Raw genomic sequence first — 18,685 nt, 5'->3', positions numbered from 1 at the left:
CTCGACCGTTTAGTCGGAAGAGAGGTCAATTGTAATTTATTTTATTATTTAAAAGAGACTGGATTTTATTACCTAATGTAATTTGTTTTGAAGACTGTGTCTTGAATTTTAATGTCTGCTTTTAACTTGTATTTATATGACTTCATCCGCTGGACTTGGTACATTTGTCTACTTGTTTTTATTTATTGTATTTTAATTTCATCAATTGTAATCATTCCATCTCGTGTTTGGCGCTCTATAATCATCTTTGGTTTTGCGCGATAATCTCTCACTCACTCACCCAGTATGATATCATGTGGCGGGGCCTGTATGGCTGTAAGGGAGGACCATACCCCTTATTAACCCATTTCTTTTGTGTCTTCTGCAACTGCTGTTTCAGACCTTCAGACTCCCATGAGTGTTACACACAATCATGTGTGTCTATTATAACTGTTGAATGTTTATTTTGTTTGTATTATATCAGTCTATGTCCACACCAAATTTTATTAAAATCTGTTGGGTAGTTCTGGAGATCATAGATAAAATATGAAAATTAACTTAATTTCTTACACCAGTGTATATTATGGAAACCAATTTTAACCTGTATATATTAAAAAAGAATAGGAAGTCAATAGTTGATTTTAACATATTGTGTCATTTAAAAAATTCTGTCATTTTTAGTGGCAGAAATTAAAATTACTTCATACAGAAAGCACCAACAGTGGATCACTTATGTAATCGCTATCATTCTCACATTTTATCATCTGGAAATCAGCTTATAGGTGACTTAGAAGGCAAATACAATACAAAGTCCGTAATCCGGACTCGTCGGGACCTTCGGCGATTCCAGATTAAGGGTTTTTCCGGATTATAGATCATCAATTTAAATCTGGTAAGATAGCATTCAGAAATTATAAAATTGAAAATATGAAACCGTAATTTATGAAATAAAGAGCAATTATAATCTAAAGGGTATCAAAATTTACAAAAAAAGCTTAATATTTATTTCTTTACTTTATTAAACATTTCTCTCAACATTTCTCTTAATGTAAGTTGTTTAAGTTGCTTCGTTTTTCGTGCTAAACGCGCATGTGTAAACATTAAGCGTGCATGCGTAACATTAAATGCGCATGCGCAGGTTTGTGGCTTTGAGGTCCGGATTATAGATCCTTCCGGATAATGGACGTCCGCATTACATACTTTGTACTGTACTGTTCAATATACTGTTTAACATGTTTCAAAATATTTCACAGCTGAGAAATTTTGGAAGTACTGAAATATTTTAATGCAATGTTACTGGGTCTAAGATGTAAGAAACAGAACATGCGAACCAAGTACCCTGATTTTTTTGTTACGTGTTTCAAGAGGCACGTAGGTGGTAGTTATCACAGAAGAGTAAGAACTTTTCTCTATTTATAAATCCAAGCAGCCACTGGTAGTTTGATCCAGTTCAAATCCCTGCAAAATTGCCAACTGCACAGTTATTCATGTAATTTTCAAAATGTGTAATATGAATACGACCAGCTTCTCTTAAGAGGGCTCCCCATGATTATATCTCTGTTCTTAAGCAGATAGTCCTAATGTGCTTTGTCATTATCTGGTTAATCCAAATTAATCCTGAAAAATTATTTTTGAATATTTCTGAGGGCAATGTCTGTATTGAACATTGTTTCTTTTAGAGAACTACCTGCACAGAAAAAAAAATGTATCTGTGACCATGGGTGGTAATCTTCCAGAGGGTTCATTGTATATGTATACATTAAAGCTTTGCCAAACACATGGGTTATGTCATTAACACACTGCACATACAGCAAAATTACGTTCCGCAATGACAACTTTCTATGGAAAAAATGCGTTGGGTATATTTCAGATTAAGAAAGCATGAGTAATTAGTACAAACCTTAATATTATTGTAATTAAAAGGCAAAGATGAAACAAATGGTAATTGAAAGGTGATTGAATCTTAATTTGTTATTTCAGAATTATCATTCTTGATTCACGTGGTTTTCTATTTCTCCTTCTTCCCCATATATGGATATTCCTTTTGCAGTTTGTATGATTTCCTTGCTTTCTTTTTCTCTCGATGGAAATCCTTTAAAATTGTTCATTGGCCAGAGCAGAATCCAGAAAACATTAATTGTTGATGAATTCACTTATTCCCATGGGAAGAATGGCTGCTTTTTTTTTGTCTCAGGATTTGGACTTTTTTTTTGCGTGTTCCTACAAGAGACTGACTAATGAGATACGTTCCGCTGACCTCGTAGATCACGTGACTTATGTATACCTTTTGTAAACAGACAAAGCAGATGACCTCAGAGATCACGTGACTTATGCACAGCTAATGCAAACAAGCAAGGTCTTCTTCTCTTGCGGAATGTATCTCATTGCGTACAAACTGGCCCTACATTGATAAATTTAATATCAATCTAAAGTCCTTAACGAGGTGAAGCATTTCATATAATTTTGATGTCTGTAAGTCAACGTGTTCAAAAATTAACGTTTGAAGTCAGCATATTATAAATTTTTTTTAGCAATTCTCGCCATTTAACGACTCATTAACGACAATATAAATTCTTTAAATTTGAATTCAATGCGCTAAATATACACTCACTTCCAAAATTTAAGCACGAAGATGTAAAATGCAAAAAAATGAACAAATACTGCTTTGATTGACACAAAATTGGGATATTGTTCGGAGAATATATTGATGAAGCAGGGGATACTCAGATAACCGGCACTTCGCCAACATGCTGAAATCGCGTTCGGCAACATGGGCGATACAGTGGGAGAGTTTAAGTTGCTAGTTTAGATCTTCACTACGCTAGGCAGAAAGGGAAAAGGGGATAAGGTTCGGAGAACAGCCTTGGTTGCGCCAACTTGGCTCCTTTAAGGATACGGGCGACATTTCATTACGCCAACGGAAGTAAATATCATGTGAGGAATAGACACTAGGGAGAAAAGAAAAATATAATGGGGAAAAGCGGGATTAAAATGTGTTTAGATTTGTTTGATATCTGATTGCTAATTTGGTTCTCTTATATTGCTAAATTAGCATTAAAAGTCGAGTAATGTGCGTTTATTGCGAAAACGCAGGGCAATTACTTTTCGATCCGATTTTATACATGTATTAATATATCACATTCCTGCTCATATGTATTTGACACTTACTTACTACTTTTGACACTTATTTCTGGTTGTGTATTATTTTACAACTTTTTCTGCTTTGAAATCCCAAGTATTGAAACATTATGTGTATGCTTGTGAAAATATTATTTCATACATTCTCGTATAACTAACTATACTATAATCTCATATTATTCAGTTCTCATATATAACTACGATAGAAATATGCTTCTATTATTTACTTTAAAAATGCAGTATTTGATAGCCTTCCACATAGTAGCCATTCTAGAATTAGTTCTGTAATGTTATATAATGTTCATTAAATTGTCTTATGCATTATTTTGTCTAAATATTCATTTTCATAAAGACTATATTATCAATGTAGAGAAGGTGAGTTCAATATATTTTAAAGACAGAGATAGTAAACAAAAAATAAAAGGGAGACTATTCATGCAACCAGATAAAAGTGAAGAAAGTTAATAAACTCAAAATGATGTGAAAGCATAGCCCATGCCACAAAATTCGCTTAAGTATTGCTAAGTGGTAAAGCAGAACATATATCTGAGTGAATTTTATTCTACTAAATCTATATAAAAATTGATTTTTTAAATATAGAATCCCACAGTCAGCATTAAAGTAGTTTTTATAGCATTCGGCACTTCATTCTAAAAAAAATTATAACTTAAAGGTGTATATCCTGAATCAATATTTAAAATCATAAAGTGTTTAGCAGCCTTTTCTTTAAAAACACAAACTAACATTTTAATTGAATTTATTCAGTTCCCATTTGCTCATAGGTCCTTAATTTTTTTCTTTAATGGTCCTTAAAAGTACTTAATTTCCATGTGCAGAAATGTGTACGAACCCTGTTAATATGGAAAATCATTTGAAGTTATTTCATTAAATTAGGTAAAAATTTAAAAAATTGGAAGTGCAATAAACAAAGAATAGTTGCTCTATCTGCAATGGAAGCTGAACTTTTAGCGTTCTGTGAATGTGAAATTAAATGGTACACTGCTCAAAAAAAAAAAAAAAAAGAAAAAAGAAAAGAAAAGAAAAAAAGAAAAAAAAAAAAAAAAAGGACAGTTCTATACCTCCCGTTCGGGTAATGGCAGACCGCACATTGAGTTGATAGCGTTAAGCGAATTTCGCTTACTGCGCATGCTTGATGGTGTACGTTTGGCGCGAGGAGAAACATTGGCGAGTAAGCAACCCTACATTAGCTTATTCGTGATGTCCGTTGCTGTCCAGTCTGGTTCAGTGATGTTTACAATTGCAATATTATGGAACTTTATTTACTCGTTGATTCCATGTGTGCAAACTTCAAATAGCAGACTACATGATTAACATATAAAAAAATAAAATAAAATAAAAAATAAAAAAAAAGAATTATGCAGACAAGCTATTAAATTTTTCAGATGTTTAAAATGTGAACTGGCTAGATATATTAAATCATCAGCATGCAGTTCTGTATTTATCATGTAAAATTTTTCATAGTTTTAGAAAAGTATCTGTTGATTCAGGAAAGCTTTAGACATTAAAAAAATTACTGAAGCTGTATTCATACCAATTTGTATCCACAGCTTTAATGTCCTCTAAATATTTTAATGTGTAATGTAAATAAAAGTAATATGCTTAACGCCATCAATACTGAAATGTCATAGCTGAGAAATTAAGAATTATCATACAAATACAATACTGAGGCTTATAATTTTTATATAACACATGAAATTACATTGAATTCTAAAAGAAAATAGTTAAATAAATATGAAAATGTGATTTCAAAACTAGTATTATCAGGACTTGTGTTCCTCATTACTTGCTTTGGAAACATGAACTGTCCTGACTCGGAACAGGGAGCTTACTCAAGCTATGTGAATAAATTGTGAAGTAGACAATACACACAGGAAGGGTATACGAAACCCTTTATTTTTCTATCTTTACAGAGATTTCCGGAACTTCGGAATACAGAGACCAACCACTTGTGGTCTGAAAGTAAGAATATAAAACTACTAACTAAAACTAACTTTGGATTAATATACAAGTGCCTAACTTTAAGATTGGCCGTTATTTAACAAAATCCGTATGTAGTACAGAGAGCTGCTAAAACTCCGTTTGAAATTATCAAGAGGACTAAACCTCTGGCCTTGAAGCAACCAGCAACCAAGTAAAACTACTATGGCCAGCGGCCTGCTTCTAATAACTCCTTTCTCTCTCTCGCTTGGCAAAAAGCCACAACTTAAGTACTTGGCGTTAGCAAGACAAATTTGCATAAATAAGTTAAAGCTTTTAATTCTGGCCGGAAGTAGAAAATAAGAAGTGATAGTAAAGATTTAAAATAAAATAAACGTTAGTAAAACTTAGGATTCTTACAGTATAACCTCATCCAAAATTAAGAATATGGTTGAGTGAAATCTCTTTTCAAAAAATACATTTTGAGATGCCTAACATTATATGTGTATTTAAAAGTAAAAATTGAAAATTCAATAAAGGAATTCAAAAGGAAAGTATTTTAACTAAAAGTACAAATTTGAAATATCATACGTGAAAATGTTTCATAAACTTTTAAAATCACTTGACTCATAAGAGAAATTTGGCAATTTAAAAAATACGAGAAAGAATATGAACTGCAGACAGAAGAAGGGGGAAAAGCCACACATTTTTATATGAATGCAGAAAAAAGCTGAAATTCGGATTCTCTAGAATGTGAAATAGTAAAATTTCAGCGAACAGCGCTAAAAAGCCAAAGCTGGCGCCCTAAACCTAAATAGCGCTTCAAAATGACTGACGAGTCAGCCGCTTTTTCAAAAACCCTTAGACCGTTTCTTCTGCTGTTTGCTCCGATTGGTTAAAACAGGAAACGTAGGATTACAGAACCTAGTGCTTGGCGACTTTTGCTTCATCGCCTTTAGAATTTGTATTTGAGCGTCGTGTACCAAAAATTGTGCGTATCTCACCGGAGAAACCGCAGCTCAGCAGTAACAAGCGCGGAGAAAATCCTCATACTTCTAGATCTCCAGTTCTTATCCCTACTCGTAGCTTTCGTAAGCTCTGCTTTACACGGGTTTATTATTATTTTTTTTAGCTTTATTGAATGACTTTGTCATTATTTGTCTTTTTGCCTTCGGGTGCGGTGTTAAAAATTAAACGCCTTTGTTTTCTCTATTTTTGTTACTGTTAATTTTTCTTATTTCTATTTACTGGTTTGTACACTTTGTAGTAGGTACCAGTAGCAAGATTACGATCCAAGATCCCGAAAAGAGTTTCAATAGAAATAGCTCATAATGGAATAAAATATAAATTTAGTTATACTTACTTTTCATAATTTAGGTAAAAAAGAATAGGTATTCGACGCCCTTAAATGTTTACTGAATGTTTTCATTTGGTTTATTTTTTAATATTCCTTTATTCCTTTATTTTATAATTTATTTTATAAATTAATGCGCTATGGGAATTTACACAACAGACTCTATATAACAGAAAAAAAAGTGCATATGCTATCTCAGTGTAAACACCTTTTCTTGTAAAACAATTACGTACTTTTAAAAGTTTAAATTCAAATACAAATAAACTGTTAATAAGGTAAGTAAATTATTTAAAATATATTCCACAGAATTCTAAGTTTTCATTCATAAACTTAAAAAATATCGAATGAAATAAACGCTCTTTCCGTTTGTTTGGCGTTAATTACCACGCCTACAGGGCGATAACTCGCCATTCCAAATATGACCGCCAAGCAGATGTTTCATCCAATGAGAGCAGACCGTAGAAATGGTCTGTAGGCTTTATGAATATGCGAGTCAGCCTGTATTAGCTCTAGTCTGTCTAATCTCTAAATTGGTTGAGGCTCAGAGGAAGGGGCGGTTTGTTGACAAAAGTACTCTTTCGCACGGGCATATAACCGAGGAGGGCGAAGAAAAAACTGAGGAGAAAGAAAAAAAAAAAAAAAAAAAAATAAGCGACCGGTTCAAGTAAATGGTAAATATTTCGAAAACATCCGCTGCTGTTAAGCGGTAAACTGGATAGTACATTTAGTAAAAAGCATAGACAAAAGAAATAGGAAGCATTAATGGATATTTTAAATGCAAAATCAAATGGCCTTTCCAAAACTTCAGGTATGTGAAGAAACGTAAGCATAATTTCATTTATGATCTTATGCCGAATGGAAATTTTCTAAAAGGTTACATGTTTGTAAACTCTTTGTTAACAGGAATTTTACGATTAAAATATTTTTTGTCTTAAAAAGTTATGCAACAATGTTATAAATAAAATCATTGAAATATAGCATTGCGTAAGCGTGTTTAATATTCCTACTGAATTTGAATAAAAAAATTTTTATATTTTTAGCAACTCATGATTATATAAAAAATTTTATTTATTAATGACTTATAACTGTCACTTAACCACAGATTAATTTTACAAATATTCTCTCATTCGTGTAAAGCTAATTTTTAAAATTTAAAGTTAAATTAGCTTTATGCGATCGAGAGAATATTTCTTAAATTCAAATTTTATTCATTGCAGCAATGGCGCAAGAGAATTCTTTAAATTTAATTTTACTTTACTCTTTGTTCTAATTTATATATGTAATAATAAAATTCCATAGTTAAGAATACCCTTAAAATTCTAACTGTATGTTCTTTTCATTTTTTAATGGCGACGGTCTCTTATTTGAAAGTACGTGGAATTAAATTCACAGTCCCGTAGTCAAGTTGTTTTCCCGCCTTTTCTACACGTACAGTTGTAGAATGTTCTGGAAATATTTAAAGCGAACTGGAATGGCTAACGAGGCTGACGTCATTTCTTGGAAGCTCCGCCTTTCCAGAGGCTATAAAAGGACTCGCAAAAGAATATCGGGGTCTTTTCTTTAATGTAACGATGCAGTTAAACTTCATACAAAATATTATTAGTAGTTCTTTTTTATTTACTCCGCATATCTGATTTTGTAACTGCTATTTCTCCTGAACAATAATAAATGGATCCTGTTTTTTAAACTTATCGTCTGATAATTTAAGTTTCGACTACATCTATGATTCTTCACCAATCTATTTATTCTGGACAAACACTGGTACATCACACACACACACATATATATATATATTATATAAAATTTAAGGAAAATTTCCACATTAGGCGAATGGAAGGATTTTCTGTTTATATAAATGAACCTTGGCATTCTTCCGTATCATTAGGTGCAATTATAGATACGTATCATCACAGCGCCAATGACACCAGGAAATCCAGACTTTCGAATGAATCGTAATTTGATTTTATTTTGTTGAAATATCTCCTTACTGTAAATTTTATCTGTATGGTGAAAATACCAGAAGGAATTGCATTTGTAACTTCTCAAATACACCTACTGACATATTTCTGGCTCAGCCCTATATATCTGTCATTAACAACATATCTCTGGTAACTTCCGAGAAGCATAAACGTTTAAGGCACGCAAAACCTCAAACGTAAACTGTAAATAAATAAATAACTATACAAATATATATATAAAAACTGTATTATAAATATATTAACATATTCAGTGAAAGAAATTTCAGTACATTTTAATATTTATACCCTTTTTAAATTGGTAGTTCCGCCCGAGTTTTCGAACCCTGCGAACGGGCTGGCTGCATGGGCGTGATTACCAATATATCTGTCATTCCCAACATATCTCTGCGAACTTCCAGAAGCAGAAAAGCTTAAATCACACAAAACCTGCTTTAAATAAGTAAATAAGTACATATATATATATATAATATAACTGTATTATAAATACATTAACATGTGCAGTGAAAGAAATTGCAGTACATATTTCTATTTATACCCTTTTTAAATCGACCCGACTAGCGGCCCAGCGGTAAAATTACTGAGTTCGGTCCGATTTCGAATCCTGCGAACGGCGTCACTACCAATATATCAATCATTACCAAGATATCTCTGGTAACTTCCAGACAGTTTAAGGCACAAAACAGTTTAAGGCACACAAAACCTGTTTTAAACAAATAAATAACTATATGTATCTGTAAAACTGTATCATAAATATATTAGCATATGCAGTGAAAAAATTGCAGTACATATTCCTATTTATACTCTTTAAATCGATCTCACCAGCGGCCGAGCGGTAAAATCGCTAAACACTGGTAGTTCGGTCCGAGGTTCGAATCCCGCGAACGGGCTGGCTGCATAGGCGTTTTCGTGGTTTTTCACTGTAACGTGTATACGAGCTAGTTTCTCTTAGAATGTCCTCCACAAAGGCAACCCTCACCTTAAAAAGATAGCCTTCGAGACTTTGCCATAATCACACAAAACCAAACACCTTTGAAATCTGAATACAAATTGCACAAAACTGATGTAATTTCTAAGCAGATCACATAAAATTATCTGATAATTAATTATAAATCATGCATTAATATATTTACAAGTATTTAATTTAACAAAAAGTTATATAGGAATTTAACTTGAATTATACAGGAGATTCTAAAAGCTATTGGAAAAAAAAAAAAAAAAAAAAAAAAAAAAAACTATTGAAAACTCAATTCATATCGGTACAATTAAAACTGTTTAAATATTTTTTTAACTCAAAGCAATTTAACATGACTGTTGAATTTAGGATGTGCATAATTTGAATATATACTGCATATTTTAATGCATTTGTTAATGTATTAAATTTTTATACTCTACAAATGAAAATAAAAGTAGAGCGAAATACATTATAATATAAAACATAAAATTTCAAAATTACTCATCAAAACATGAAATTCAATGCATTAATATATACATTAGTTTAAAAATTAATATTTTAAATAAAAAGTTAGCACTCCTTCTCTAAATGTGAAAAAGGAACACACCGAATATATTATTTTCACTAAAATTGAATTAAAAAATTGCTGATATGATAGATCAATAGCCAGAAGCTTATATCATACAGATATGAAAACAAGCGAATTATTCCTTACATTTAATTCAGGAGTTACTGCTGTCTTTCATGTGGATGCTACGGTAAAATATGGCCTTAATTTATTGATAAGGGTCCATGCTATAGGTTTGGTAAGTCGAAATAATTTAATAAAAGTAGAATCGTTAGCATCAAATGCGTTATTTCTATCGCGAAACACTCGAGTTTTTCGCAAATCTTAAAAAAATATCCACACACACAGATCGTATTTTATTCTCGAGTGTCAAGATGTAGAAACATCTTTTTACTCGCCTTCTGATAAGGATCAGGTGGGAGGAGAAAGAGTAGGGTGGAAGGAAGTGTGGGAGGCGGAAAAAAGAGAGTCAGGTCCGCACTAGCGGCGGCGAAAAAAGGAGTGGTGGCAAGTTCAGTGTCGTTATAAGATGTAGCCGCAGTTGGTAAACTGCAGAGTCAGTTTAACGTGAATGAGTCAATTAAGGTTGTAATTCTTATGTGGGTAGGATGTTACTTGGGTAACGATGTTTTTCACTGGGATGCGGAGAGTGTTTGAGAGTGCTAACAAGGCTATTACTGTGGGTTTGTACTGAATAAAAGAAGTTGACCGCTAATCGTTTAATATACTCTTGAATGAGTTCGATTTGAAGGTCTCTGTGAATGTAGATGTTTGGAATATACCAAGGAGCATTGATAATTTCTCGTAGAATTTTATTTTGTAGAATTTGTAATTGTTTGTTATTGCTTTTAGCTGCATCTTCCCAGATCGGAGCTGCATAAAGGAGAGCTGGGCGAAGTATGGAGCGATATAGAATTAATTTGTTTCTAGTAGATAAGTTGCTTTTTCTACAAAGAAGAGGTCGCATAGTAGCTGTGGTGATTTTAAATTTTTGTACTACGGACCGGAAATGGGTTCTGAAGGTAAGTTTTTGGTCAAGGGTGACTCCAAGGTATTTGGTTTCATTAATCCAGTCTATTTCTTCGTCAAATTTTTCAGGAGTGGAGGATAGTATTTCATGTTTCCTTTACGAAAAATGATTGCCTTAGTTTTTTTCAGTATTAATTTTAATCTTCCAAAGGGTGAGCCATTTTTCCAGTTTTATGACATAGTTTTGGAGTTGGTTTCTTACGGCGATAACTGGGCAGGCTTTAGTAAGTATGACGGTGTCATCGGCAAAGAGTGCAAGATGAACAGAAGCGTCTTTAGGGATGTCTTGTGTATAAATATTAAAAAGCTACGGCGAACGTGCCGACCCCTATGGGGCATCAGCATTGATTACTCTGGTGGTTGAGTAAGCAGTACCGATTTTGATTCTGAATGTTCTGTTGCTGAGAAACGAGGCTATTAAGCGAATAAAATGATCTGGAAAATTGAGAGTGATTAGTTTGTAAATAAGGCCTCGATGCCATACCCTGTCAAAAGCTTTCGCGATATCGAGGCATATAGCACCGGTCGGAAGCTTGCAGTTGTAGCCTTCAGTGATAACTCTAAGAAGTTGGTGGCAAGTGCTATGATAATTACGAAATCCGAATTGTTCTTCTGGGAGAAAATTCATGGAAGGGTGAATTTTTTGGATGTGGAAAAGTAGGATTTTCTCAGTAACTTTTGACAGATGGCTAAGTAAACTGATAGGGCGATAGTTCTGTGGGAAGGTTGGATTTTGTTGCGGGTTAGCAAAAACAATTATTACAGCTTGCTTCCATGAGTTAGGAAAATGAGCGAATTTGATAATGTTGTTGATTATCTTAGATAGGCAGGTAAGAGCGTTGATCGAAGACAATTCAGTGCTTTGGTCGAGATACCATCGTGCCCTGTGGCTTTCTTTGTTTTTAAGGCGCTAATGGTGTTGGCAACGATTGTTGGGGTAGTCAGGAAAGTGAAGTTGTACGGAGCAGGGGTATTAAGGAAGTTATTGACCACCAGGCTGACCCTTTGCATATGGTAATTGGGAGTGGGATTAAGAGTGACTGTATCTTCCATACAGTCCGCAAAAGATTTAGCTTTATCTTCTTCTGTATATGAAATTCCACTAGGTCCATGGATAGGTGGGATAGGTTTATAAGCTTTCTTGAATTTGCGGGAAATGTCAAATAGGGAATTTCCTCTATAGCTAGGTTATTTAGGAAATTGGTCCATTTTTGGTTTTTGAAGTTCTTGATTCTTCTGTTGATTTCTTTTTGCATAGAGTTTAGTTCGCGTTTGAATTGTGGATCCCTGGTGGTTTTCCCTCTTTTACGGATCCTGTTTTTCTCTTTAATACTATTTCTTATATCGGCAGGCAGGGGGAGGAAAGGCTTGTTTACATAAAAAGTATTGGTGGCTTCCTTTAAAGCAGAATTGATGCAGTTGGTAAATTTTGAGACTTTGTATTCTAAATCTTCTTTGTTGTTGATGCATGGGTTTCCTTGTATGGAGTTATTCAGAATTTCAGAGTATTTGATCCAATTTGTAACGCCTATACTTTTGTCAAGTGAGGGGAGGTATTTATTAATGGGGATTTCAAATACAATGGGGGTTGTGGTCGGAAGATAGGGCTGGAATTACAGAGAAATTTCATCTGTTAATAATGTTATTTGAGATGAAAAAGTCAATTGTGGTGGCGCTATTGTACCCATAATGGGTGGGCTCGTCTGGGGCATGAATGCTATAATTATTTGATTGAATGAGTTTCAATATGTCATTTCCTTTTTTGTTAGCAGGTCCTCTGTTCGAGCAGGGGTGTTTGGCGTTGAAGTCCCGTCTGACAATGGTAGAAGTATTAGAATTAAGGAGGTGAATCAATTCTTGTGCACTGGGATTATTATTTGGTGGGATGTATATATTAGAAATTTTGAATTTTTTATGTTCTATTAAAATTTCTATTGTGTTACTTTCGAAAGTGGTGCTGGGATTAGAAATCTGAGAGTGTTTTATGCTCCTTTTAATAAATGTGATGATGCCACCGCCTCTTCCTGTCTCACGATCCGTACGGTAGGTGTTATAATTAGCATAAAGTACTTTGAGTGCTGGTCTAAGGTGAGTCTCTTGTATGAGTATTACGTCAGGTTCAATTTCAAAAATGAGGTCGGATAATTCATCTTTTTTATGGTAAAGAACGTTTGCGTTCCAAGAGTGGATTTTTATGTTGCACCTATTCTTGAGTTTATTAGAATTAAAGATGATTTCCTATTTTACAATGATTTTGACTACTGCGATTATTTTATCAAGAGGTGATTTCTTGGTTTTAATGTTTTTGAATCCTTGTATCACTATTGTCCAGACTGTTTTTAGCGAAAAGAAGTCGAAGAGTTCTGACAGGGAGGATTCTGCGGTGCTGATAGTTTCTTCTGTTGGATTTTCGTTTTGAATGGAGGTTTGAGCGAGATTTTCGTTACTGTTTGATGTCATCGGAGGAAAGTCTTGTCTTCTGTTAATACAGGGACGGATTGCTGGTGAAGGACTGGGTTGGAATTGAAATTGTTTGTTTTTTGGTCTGGCGGGACAATTTGAGAAGTTGGCTGGGTGAGGACCTTTGCAGTGATAATATATGGCTGGCTGGTCACGACTATAGGTGCATTCTATAGGTTTATGATTGCCTCCTCGACGGATGCATACCCAGTCTCTAGTGCAGAGCAGGGAACTGTGAAAAAAATCCCTGGCATCCATAGCATTGTGGAGGGCCAAGTTTCTTGCGTAGTGATTATATTGATACGTTTGACTTTCCGTTTGACTTTGAATACTTCCTTATTTTCTTCTGATTTTGGTGTATGTACTAAGAAAAGCGACATTGGTTTATTTTCTTTTCTGTTTCTTAATAGTGTAATAAAATTAACCTTGAATCCTTTGTCGGGTAGCTCTTGAGTGATGGTTTGGCGGTCTGTGGTGATGGGTAAGCCTTTTATTATGACTTTTAAAACTTTATCTTCGGGCAATAAGTAGGTGTGGGTCTTAAGCTTTGTTTCTTCAACTATTTTGCGAATGAATTGAGGGGAGTCAGAGTCTGCAGGCTGTATTTCAAGGCGGCGTAGTTCTTTGTTCTTTGAAACCACTGTTGGATTGAAGTATGTCGCAAAAGTTTTTAATCTCTTCACATTGTTTAGCGAGCTTTTCGTTAGAAGTTTGTAATTCATTTATTTTTGCACAGGCGATCTCGTTTTCCTGCATACGCAGTTGATTAATTGCTTTTACAAGGAGAAAGTTTAGTTCTTTTTTATCACTAGCGGACATAATCACATTTGGGTCGTTACGGATTACGTATATCTTGGATATCTTCCACCAAGGATCTGGTAGTTCCGACATCATTGGATAAAGTAATTTTGTGACTTAATATTTGGAGAACCTTGGGTTCATCATTAAGGTGTCTCATGGGAGGATTTTCAGAGTTTGAAGGTGAATTTTCCATGTTTGTGTTATTATTAGTTACATTTATGTTTGTTGTGTCATATTGATTAATCATGTGAGGCAAATAGGTTGGAAAAAAGGCCTAACTAGAGGCCATACCCGAGGGTACCCTTATCAGCACGGTGAATAAAGAAAATCACAAGAAAGAATAAAATACGACCTGTTTTATCCAGCGAAGGATGCAGCAGTAGAGTTAAGGCGACGCTTCTGCGAGGTGAAAGCAAAAGAAAAAAAAAAAAAAAAAACCCAGAGCCCGTGAGGCGAGGTCGATGAACTCGGTACAGTAGCGGGGTAGCAGCAACGCAAGGAAACGGAGAGCGAAGCGATAAGACGTCTATCTCGAACGCTGTCTCACCTCGGAATAAAAAATATCCATTACGTACACTTCCAAAAACTATCCGTGACCTCCACCGTCTTTAGTTTAGCTCTAAAACGACAGTCAGAATCTTATACGGCAGCTACCCAGCACACGGAAAAATTTCCGACACATCGTTCTCTGTAACGATCGAGACGATCACACCAGACTCGTTATCTGTCGAGTTAATGTCGAGTAGATCGAAAAAACGAGCCATTCTTCCATGTCGACGGTGTGCAGACTCAGGGACAGCCGGAACTAAGGCTCCTCTAAACCAGGCTGAATCACCAACTTTTCTCTCTTGGCGAGGGAGGGAACGCGCTGCCAATTTTGGCGCGTTTATCGCACACGCTGGCTGAATGTCTGCTGTTTTTTTAAAGATTTATTTTATAGACGCGCGGCATTCAGCATATAAACTTTTCGGATAATTTATTAATTCTCGAATAGTATATAGACGTTTTAACTTAAATAAAAATTTCGCGTATATTTTGTAAACATATTCAAAATAACTTATTCTTTAGATGTTTCAGTTTCGTTAGCAGACTAAAATAAATAAGATATGAATAAAAACTTTCAATAGTGTCAAATGGGGAAATAATTAAAGCGTAGAGTGTGCAAATAAATTTATCTTAATGACATTTTAACAAAAATTTCCATAAAAACACTGTAAATTCATACTAAAAAAATAACTTAAGAATATGTTGTCATTTTAGTCTGAGGTATATGGAAATAATTGTGCAAGATTCTGAAGAAACACTTTCTTTTAAATGTGTGAAATATTTCATAACATATATGGAAGAAGAAAGTACAGCATTCTGTGTTTTGGATGCTTTTTATCAAATGTAATATAAATACGAACTAGAAACCATAATAAAAAGTCCTTCCTCTTCGATCAGATCACCTTTGTGTTGCATTGTATTTGTAATACTTCTAAAAATCCAATTTTTACCTAAATTAAAAAACAGTTATTCCATAAAAGATAATAACTTTGAACGTATATAGAATGAATTTTGTAATTTGAGTTATGTTACAAAATAATTCATAGTTTATATATTTTATACTAATAATTTAGATAAAACCTGTCCAATTTAAGAATGTGTGTTAACCACATTCTTAAATTGTAAAAGGACGACTTAACCACATGTAATTCATTTCAAAGCATAAAAGAAAGCTTATTTTTTATTTTACACAGCAACAGCATTTTCATGCAGCCAAGTTTTTTTAACTGCTAGTTATTATACATAATACTTAATTTTAAACCCATTCTTATTAGAAAGCATAACTAAGAAACTTCTTTTTAAAGCACCACAGTGATTGCAAAGAATGTCGTTAAATTTACAAAAGTATTGAAGATATATTGAACAGCATTATAACAAGAAAGTACTGTACAAAATATGTAAATTGCATAACTTCTTTTTTAGTATTTGCATAGTTTCCTCCAAATGAACCTTAATGGGAAGTTATCTTGTGAAAATTTAAAAGTATTAAAATGGCCTCTATTTAAGATGTAACTGCATTTATAATTATTTTGTAATTGCGAATAGATTATATTATTGCAATTAGATTATGCACTTACAACATAATTGCATAAAGTAATGAATGAAATTAAGAGTTCACAGATACAATGTAATATAATTACAATGCAATTACCTAAATTGTAATTATAATCACTTATTTAATACCACAATATTATTACAATCACAATGTAATTTAAATTGGGTACTATATTTGCATACCCTCCACTCAAAAGGAGGTACTGATAAGCCTGGAAGTTATTATCAACAAAAAGCCTGTTCAGGACAGTTTGATGACAATTTCCACCGGGCGAAAAGTACATTCTTAAGCCCAGGCAAATCATGACAATAAAAATCATTTAGTCTTATGATTCACTATATTTTAAACCCTAAATTTGAATTCTGCACCAAATTATTTACCTATATTTTAACATACTTTATGAATTATTAGAAGCGATATGGCAAATATCTTCTAAAAATAACTGTAAAATATTTGTATCCATTAATTGATTCAGATACACACTTTTATTATTTAAGTATATCAAAATAACAGTTTCATGTTCCTGAAATACAAAAATTATGGAAAAAGTTAAAGTAATATTCTTAGAAGCATATGATATTAGTCACCAGATGCAAAATTATAGCTAATTTTTTGCTCTAAATACAATTTTATTACACAGTAGTCAAATGTATAACTTAATAACATGTTATATAAAAAATTAATGATAATAAGTTTATCAGAAATGAATTAATTCTGCAAATAAACTTTCTGCACTTGAAAATTTTCTACACCTGAGGGGAGGGAGAGATCTAGTAAAATTAGATTTATTATAACTTCAGTTGGACCAAACACCTTCTCTTTATATATATGCATCACTAAAGAAATAAATAAAATTATCATGCTTAAAAAACAGATATACCATACCAGTTTTTTTCCCCCTTGTTACCCTTTACATTGAGAAATAACAAACACTGAAAAATACTATCCTTGAAATTTTGTTTAAATGAAGAAACACACACCATCTTTTTATTTAAGCATTACACTTCAAAAACAGATACACATACCAATTTATTTTCACTAGCCTTTATACTGATGACATGCCATATAAAAATGAAAAGAATTATCCTTGAAATTTAGATAAAATGAAGTAACACAATGGGAAAATTTATGCACACGGACATCTTTTTTCTATTGCATGTTGTCTGACATGATCCACAAGTGCCTAAAAATGTACCCAAGGAAACACATTTCAATATTAACAAAAAATTGTTTACAGATTAAAATTCATTCATTTCATACCACTATTATAAAGATCATGCATGAAACAAATCTGCTTTCCCATACTTTTAAGTAAAACTTTTATACTGGAAAATAGACTATATTTCTATATATTAGAAACAAGAAAATACTAATTTGAATGTTCTGCTTTCATTTCTAAATCTTTACTCCATTGCCAAATTGTATAATACTGTGATTATAAATAAACTTGCACAATCCTTGCAATTATTGAAGTCAGATTATATATATTTTGTCTCACACTATTCAATTTATTCTATTGACTTCAGATGTCAATGTCAAAATTCTGGAAGTTATTTTAACCAAGAAACAGTAGTGGGCACCGTGCATAAACAACTCATCTAACTTTTTAACAATAGTGATTATAAAATAAAGAAAAAAATTACATATCATTCCAACGATATTGCAACTATAGTATAATGTTACATATATCTTTAGCAAACATTCAGATTTTATCTTGACTTTCCAAATTATTAATTTTTTAATAAATTTCAATATGCTAATGATTTTCATGTTACATTACTATAAATTCCACAATTAGCACAGGAAAGCAAAATCCGCGCTTTATATTAGAAGAGAAATTTCTTTTCCACATTCAAAACATCTACATTAGCGATGTTTGGCGACGGGTACATTAACCCTAGACTAATTTAATTATAGCTATTATTACAGAAATTAGCAGATACTCAGGTTATTGTACACAAGAATTTCACTTTACTTGCACATTATAAACATCAGAGAAGATATAAACTCTAAATGAAGGCGTAATTAACATTATACTTACTAAGCAAAGTTCAGCACCTGGACCAGGTTTCCAATTGTCTCTTCGGCAATTATTTACCCATATTTTTCTTCTTTCTTCATTTTTAGGAAATTTTACCAATATATGACCTTTTCGTGAATGATTTGAACAATTAATAGCTGTACATCCGCCCATTTTACACAAAAAAAAACACAAAAAATTGTTGCACCGTAACTACACGGCCGCCATTAAATCTCCCACTTGGGAGCGCGAATGCCTGATGATTCAGCCTGGTGTATAGGAGCCTTAGCCGGAACAAACCATGCGAAACGCATGTTACTCGCGGCATAAGTGGAACTAGAAACTAAGTTAAAAATGTCATGGTTA

General features: G+C 33.2%; 1 long non-coding RNA gene across 1 annotated transcript; it reads right to left on the bottom strand.

Annotated features, from left to right (window-relative positions):
- Positions 1-16,572: 16,572 nt before the first annotated feature.
- LOC146993838 (uncharacterized) lies at positions 16,573-18,651 on the bottom strand. The gene is made up of 2 exons (XR_015043911.1): positions 18,341-18,651; positions 16,573-17,482 (listed from the first exon to the last, which is right to left on the bottom strand). It is a non-coding gene; the product is annotated as an uncharacterized LOC146993838 (long non-coding RNA).
- Between the last annotated feature and the right edge of the window lie 34 nt (positions 18,652-18,685).

The sequence above is a fragment of the Stegodyphus dumicola genome, chromosome 11 (assembly GCF_044657685.1).
Source record: "Stegodyphus dumicola isolate Sdum_Otavi_A_Nest chromosome 11, ASM4465768v1".
NCBI lineage: Eukaryota > Metazoa > Arthropoda > Arachnida > Araneae > Eresidae > Stegodyphus > Stegodyphus dumicola.
This window is presented reverse-complemented; position numbering and strand designations above follow the sequence as displayed.